The following is a 7,723-nucleotide window of genomic DNA, read 5'->3' on the forward strand; positions in this document are numbered from 1 at the left end:
AGACAGAGACAGAGAGAGACAGAGACAGAGAGAGACACACAAAGAGAGTGAGACAGACAGAGACAGAGACAGAGACAGAGACAGAGAGACAGAGAGAGACAGGGAGACAGAGAGACACAGAGACACAGAGAGAGAGAGAGCTAGCTACAGCGCCTCCATGGTGCAGTTACCCTCTAAACACATGAGATGCTGAGGGGCCATCTTAGGTGCAGACCATAGCAGATACCGCTAGAACTCTGACAAGGACCTCTTTTCCAAGAAAAAAAAGCAAATATGAAACACTGCCCACCAAATGTAAGACTTATGGATTGCCCACACTCCCCACTAAAATGCCTGAAGTTCTTTAGTCTGTGCTCCTTCAACTTACCCTTTTACTAAGTATTTTTCTTAAGATTAATAAGACATGTTAACAATGAAAACTCCTGTCATGTGACTCTTATACCATAAATGGTTTGTGACATTATTCAGATAACCAATACTATTGATAAATAGCAGAGTAAAACATGATAAATAGTAACTTTTTCTTTCTAAGCTTCTAAAAATTCTTCTAGGTTAACTCAAGGTGAAACTTTTCTGGAAAAGATTCCCAATTCCTTATTCTGCAGAAAGAATCTGTTTTGTCTCTACCTAGCAATCTAATTATCAATGGTCACTGCAACAAATATTTTCTAAGAGAAAAAGCAAGTAAAATCAACTTATGAGAAAAATCCCAATTATAGAAATCATAAAGAAAGAAAGAGCTAGAGAATATATAATTTTTTTGTGAAAAATAGGTCAGACTCAAGCTCTCCTGTCGGAAATAAATTTTCCATGGAAATAAAAATCACAGTTTTATTTTTAAAGCTGTATTCTCTTATTTTTCAATAATGATGGAAAATTTAATATGCTAGCTATTCTTTCATTTTATTGAAAAGTATGATATGCCAAAAGTTTTTATGAAATGCATTAAAAGTACATAAAGATCTTTCAAATTTCACCAAAGGTTTTCTTTTAATTTAATCAATTTCTTAGAAGATAATGTTGTATTATCCTAAATTAAATAATAGTATAAATCAAAGCCAGCCAGATAGCTCAGCAGACTAAAGCAGCTGCTTAGGCAGATGCCAGGACTGGGGTTTGATCCCTGGTGTGCCCTGCTGGCCCTGTGCCCGGGGCGTGCTGAGAAAGCGACTGAGACTGGATGTGGTGGTGTGCGCCTGTAATCCCAGTACTTGGGAGGCTGAAAACAGAAGGATCACTATGAGTCTGATCTGTATAGTGAGACCCTGTAGACCCTGTACTAAATAAAAAATAAATAGAATAAAAATAATAAAATAAAAAATAGTATAAATTCATGCTCTTGGTTAAAAATTTCTAAAGCATTTATTTAATATAAGTAAGCAAAACTTTCTATGGCCAAATAAGTTGTTTGAAATTAATTTTTGAAGTTTAACTTGACTATAGATGCTCTTGAATCTTCTTTGCCAAAATATATTGGTCTTATTGAGTTTAGCACCAAGCAAATTATGGTGTTAAAAATACCTCTTCATGTTATTTCCAAAAGAAATAAGAAAACATTAATTATACATGGACAGACTAGATAAATGAGATGCACATATCAGGGTAGACTCCTCAGCATTTGTAAAACAAGTGCTTCATTTCAAAATTACAAATACATAAAATCATATGTTGTACTTATGAAAGACCAATAATCTTTTTCATGTTGTGCAAATCTTAGATACTGGAGGCTAATAATGAAAAAATTAATCATCTGTTAAAAAAGAACCTAACTTCTTTTCTTTAAGATAATAGAGAAGTCATACACACCTTAAGTGAGATTACTTCTCAACTTTCAATCAGCAAGCATATGTGAAATTATCAACTCTATATTTTTAATTTGCTCTTGTTTTCTGCAACCAATTGTATCCATGGGAATAAATGAAAATATAAAATAGATACCAATGTGCTTAGCCCATCTTGTCTTATCTTGCTTTGAAAAAGCCAGTTCATTTTGGAAGAAAAGACCACAAAATGGAATAAGAATGGAGCTGAATTTTTAATGTTTATAAAACAAGAACAAAAAAATCCACAACTCACTTTTTAAAAAATATGTATTGCCATTAAACTGTAGAGACATTATGCAAATGAGTGCTTAGTTAATATTCACAATGCATAATTTACAAGCAAGTTGTAGGGTAAGTTTCTCTTTCATTATTTGAATTATAGAGATTTTCTTTAAAAATTTCTCTAAAAATCAAATCCATTGGATAGAGGGATTCTCTGGCTGACTCACAATTTTTTAAATGTATTTGGTACAGGTTCTCACTAAACTCAGGCTTATAGTGATCCTCCTGTTTTCAGCCTTCCCAGTGCTGAGATTACAGGCATGTGCCACCACACCTGGTATCTGACCCTCAAAATTTAAAAAATCCACAATTTAGTTTTCCTTATATATGCAAATAATATTCAAGAGACAATTAACTGACAGATACAACACTTTCTATAGAAGAACACATTCTGTATTTCATCTCAGGGTAGCAGAAAGAGCTCAATCCACAGTCAGAGGAGCGGCCATGGATTTAAAGGAGGGCAGAGGTAGCCCGTTAAGTCGGACTCTCATGAACTCCTAAATTCTCTAGTACTGCTAAACGGGGTGGGGGGAGTAAAAGTATGACTCTTACATGAAGATAAAATGAACTCTTGTCAAGGAGTTTTGCTCATCAATTAATGAGGCACAAGTAAGATGTTTGCTGCTGTGTTAAAAATTCAACAAAGCATGCACGTATGGGCAATAAGGCTGAAACTGAATTTATAAACAGAGGTAAGAAGGTATGAATTTTAAAAAACAATGGGAAAGGGTCTATCCACAGAGCAATGAACGATTATATCTATTCCATCAGACACAAGTGTGCCTTTCTGTAGCTAATTTGTTTGCACCATTATCACTTTTCCACAACTTAAAGAACTATAAAATGGGTCCAGAACAATAACTCCAAGATTGCATTACACAGGACAATCAGGAACTTTTCTTTTATCTATTTCAAATTATCTCATAACACTTTGAGTCACCTTATGCCCGTCATATCTTTGGTGTAAACTAGGAATAAAATCCTGAGTTGTTAATAGTAACACCTACTCTCTACTAATAAGGTCTGCATTAATGTTGTCCAGTACAAATATAATGCTAATTATATATGTAGCAGCAGATGGCATATTAAATTTTCTAGCAGTTAAATTTTTTACAAAGAAAAAGCTGTTTAATTAAACTTAATACAATATTTTGATAAATGCATTTAAAATATCTTAACATATAAATATGAAAGCACTATCAATAAGACTTTTTCCATTTTTATTATTAGTTATCAAAAGCGAGTGTATGTTTAGATATACAGTATATCTTCATCTGGACTAGTCATATTTTGAATGTGGCTAGAAAAATCAAACTTTTGTGAACTAAGTTTTGCATTACTCGGAATATTAATTATAATGTTTCCCAAGGCCTGTTGTGTTGGCCCTGCCCCCTCGCGCGCACTGAGATGGAGATTAAGACTAGGTGAGATGGCACGTGCCTGTAATCCAAGCACTTGGAAGGCTGTAAACAGGAGAATCACTACAAGTCTGATCTAGTAGTGAGATCCTGAACATGCTGTAAACGCTTCCCTAAAAATAAAAAAAAAAGAGAATATTTTATGTCCATTCCAGTCTTTCCATGCCCATCTCATTATTTCCAAGATAACCAGGTTCTTAGAGTTCCCCATTTTGGAATGAAGAACCCTCAATTCCCAGAAAAGCTATAACACCAAGTGGCTGTGATGTGTGGCCCCACGAATGTTCCCATTAGGAATCTGTACTATGGTCTCTTCCTAAAGAGACTATCCTTGGCCCAGTGCTGTGAGAGAGAGAACGAGGAACACACAGGGACACGGTACGAACTGTACTAATCAACACGATATCGCTATGCCTGTCTCCTGAGGATGACAACGCCCATCCAAAGCTTTCATATTTTTTCATTTTCATATCACTCTAGTGAGGTAGAAAAAGAAGTTATATTTTTTCATCAGCTCTTTCACTAGAGAATGAGAAGAGATAACTTTGCTTCTTAGCAAGGAACAAACTCAAGTACCAGATGCTGCCAATAGTCCAACTGGGCACTACTAGAGCTCAGAGCCCTGCCCTGGAGGGGAGGAAGGGCCCGCCCCTTGCAGGCCCCCAGGGTCTGTTGGGCTCAGCACAGCACAAGCAGAGCTGGCAAGGCCTGGGGAAGTGGCAGGTGGCAGTGATCCCAGCTTGTCTGCAGAAGCCTCTGGCTCTGGGAACCTTGTCTCCTTAAACTAGCTTGTTCACAATCTCTGTATTTATTTACTCTTCTTTATTGCATCCTCTCTCCACAGGGATCTTAGAGGGAAGGGTTCAAGTCCAGAGTCAGACAGCTCATAGAGATGCCTATTGAAATAATCCCACAAAGTTTTAGGAAAACATTTGGAACCCTTGTTTGCTTGTCATAGTTCTGAGGGTTTATGTAATCCAAACTAGGAGAACTCAGGGGTAGGAGGAAGAAAGAGAGCCAGAAGCCAGCCCTCACGGCCGAGACATCTCCCTGGCTCTTATTCTTAATTCTCCTTTTGCCAGGGCCGTGCCTAAAATCAGGGGCCCAGGGACCAGTGGTCCTCAGCTTGATATTTGGTCCCATCCTCTATCTCCCACCACGTGCCCTGTCTTGAACTTGGAAAAGAGTATGGGAGTTGCTCTTTTCCCCACCCATCCAGCCAACTTTTTTGACTCTGGTGACCGCTATTTGCAGCCCTCACCTTTCAGGCACCAAGGGCACTTTCACCACCTGAGCGACACAGGCGTTCCATTCAACCAGCTGCGTTGGCCTGCATTTAACATTAGCCGCTCAATAATAACCCATTGAGGGACTAGACCCTATAATGTTTATGTAAGGAGGGGTGTGGAGAAGAAAAGACTACATGTGTTGAATTCAAGAAGGGAGATATTTCTTTCCTACTATAAACAGAAATGATTATAAAACCAGAACCCAGAAGGAGCTCCTCGCCCTTCACTTTGGCAGGAGGGGTTTCAGTCCTTGCAACGCTTCTTCTTATGCTGACTTCTCCAGGTTTTTACTGCATTCCAGGGTGGGGGCAGAAACCAAAGCAAACAAAGTGCCCCCAAAGGACCCTCTCCTCCCTCTGAAGGCTTCTTTGTTTAATTCTCTGCAGCTTTTAAAACAGTTGAATGGGGCCAGGTTTTCACAGTCTGTGGTAGAAGAGACTACCTTCGCTCTCCAAGGACACCCACTTTAGATAATCCCAGATGGTAGCAGGACACCGGGGCCAGGCCTGGCAGCTTCTTTCCCTGCACATTCTGTCATAACAGAACTGTGTTTTCCTCTCCACAAATGAGTGAAAAGTAGATTTGGAACTGGTTTCAAATTGCATGCAAAATGGACCTCCTTTCTCTCTCTTACTGTCTGGTTCTCTACAAACACTTTTTGCTGATGGATGTTGTTCTGTCGCTGCTCACCATGAGACCAGGGGTCTTAAGTTCCTGTGGGATTTCATTCCTCACTCACCTCTCATGACAGGTGACAATCACAAGCCTATGTTTTTCAGGCAGGGGAACCAGAGACAAAAGCAAGTTATTTTCCAAAGTGCATTTTGTGTGTTAACAACAGAAGAAAATATTCCTTCCACGGCTCTGTCTGACATGTGGCTGTGTGGCTTCTCTCTCTTAGCCCCACACTATAGGATTCTGTGGGCATCTGGAAGATTGACAGGCTTCTGAGGTGTTCACATGGCAGGCTTTTCTTGACCTCTGGCATGCACTGTGCCGACTGACTCCCCAAATCAGCTGTGCTCCCAAGTAGGCGCCCTTAGGGGGTGGCAGCCTTGAGCACACTTCCCACCAGAGCATGGCGGAGCAGAACGGCTCAGGATTTCCTTTTCCCTTATCCCAGGTCGGTTTTGCAGAGCTGTCTGCATACCCACAGGGCTTGCTGTCAAAAAGACGTATTTAAAGCAATTGGCCATAGAAAGCACTAGACCCAAACAACCTCCCAGGGTTCTTAAGGACAGGGCTTGAAGCTGGGAAGGAAGCGCCAAATGAGCTGCAGGTGTGAAGGAGATGAGCCGGCTCCAGTGGGCAGAGAGCTAGGAAGCCCAGATTTCAAAGTTATGTCACCCTCCTAAGGTTACAGCCATTAAATCAAAAATTTAAATCTTTAGCCAAAATGCCCTATTTCCTAATATAGAGTTCTTTCTTGGCAAAACCATGTTTATAAATGTCTCTTATTCATTTATCTTCATTCCAGCTTCCCAAGCCCAACTGAATCCCATTTTACATTAAAGAAGGAACAAAGTAATGGGAATAAAAAGAATTAAAGTGTCTGAGTTCTTCCATGGTCCCATTATTTCTTATCAACTTGGAATCCTATTCAAAAGGAGAGTTACTGAGTTGAGAAGAACAGGAGAAGGAGGCTAGGCAAATAGCTCAGCAGATTAAAGTGCCTGCAAGCAGGCTCAGGGGCCAGGGGTTCTATTCCTGGGCCTGCTGTTCCAGCCCCATCCCCAGGCCACATTGAGATGGTAATTGAGACTGAGCATGGTGTTACATGCCTGTAATCCCAGCTCTTGGGAGGCTATAAACAGGAGAATCACAACAAGTCCAATCTAGTAGTGAGACCCTGAACACCCTGTAGACTCTTCCCTAAAATATATTTTAAAAAAAGAAAAAAGAACAGGAGAAGGGGTGGGGGAAACAGATACATGTGAACAGGAAGGTTTCAACAACTATACTGCGCATTTTTGCTGGTCCATGAAAAGAAGCAGATAATACTTATTTTTGTCTCCTTTTTAAAATTGTTTATACTTTTTCTCTTTTTAGTTTCTTATTTCTTTCTTCTTCCAATTTTACAAGCATATATCTGGCAATATGAATAACTGGTTGGAAGACAACACTATGTATTACAACAAATACTATGAAATTCTTATTACTTTGTTAAGTGAAATTCTGTACCACTTGTAATTTTTTCTGTTTTAATTCTAATTTGTATTCTCTTTAAAAAGTAAAGAAAGAAAAAAAAAAACTGAGACTCTAATCATAATTGACCCCTGAGATTGCTGCATAAAGAGGAAATTTAGAGCCTAGGTTTTCAGTTCATTGACACTGATTCATTGCTTTCTTTTGTTTATTTTAAAGCTGTTTTGTGTTTAAGGAATTACTTTCAGCTTTTAAAGTAAATCTTGAAGCATCTTTGCTGGTTCAAAACAAGAAGCTGCGGAATGCTGAGCAGAGGCGCTCAAACACAGGCAGGTTCAGAGGCGGTTCAAACCTCAGAGCCATGAATTTAGAGAGGGTTCAAAAGTTGGCAAAGTGAACCCTCTCTTCCCCACTCACAAATAATAGATATCACAACAAGGAAAAAGAGAAAGGGAAAAGCCACTGGAAAGCCATAACTTATCCTGTCTCCAGCCTTCCAGTTTGCTCCAATAAACCAAGAGTTCTTCACAAGAGTTCTTAGGCTATGCTGCCTGCAGGGAGCTCAGCTTGCCTCGGATCATAAATTACCTAGCTTGGGATAAGCTTTCCTCCAGGTCCAACAGACAGGCTGCTCTGCAAGACCCATCACCCCTCTCTGGCTCCTTAAATTATCCTTCATCTGGTTGTGACATCTGAAAAGCTAAAGGGAGAATGATTACCCTAAATCTGACCTTCCTATATCAGTAGGTCATATATATATATA

Source organism: Octodon degus, unplaced genomic scaffold (assembly GCF_000260255.1).
Source record: "Octodon degus isolate 3935 unplaced genomic scaffold, OctDeg1.0 scaffold00015, whole genome shotgun sequence".
NCBI classification, from domain to species: Eukaryota; Metazoa; Chordata; class Mammalia; order Rodentia; family Octodontidae; genus Octodon; species Octodon degus.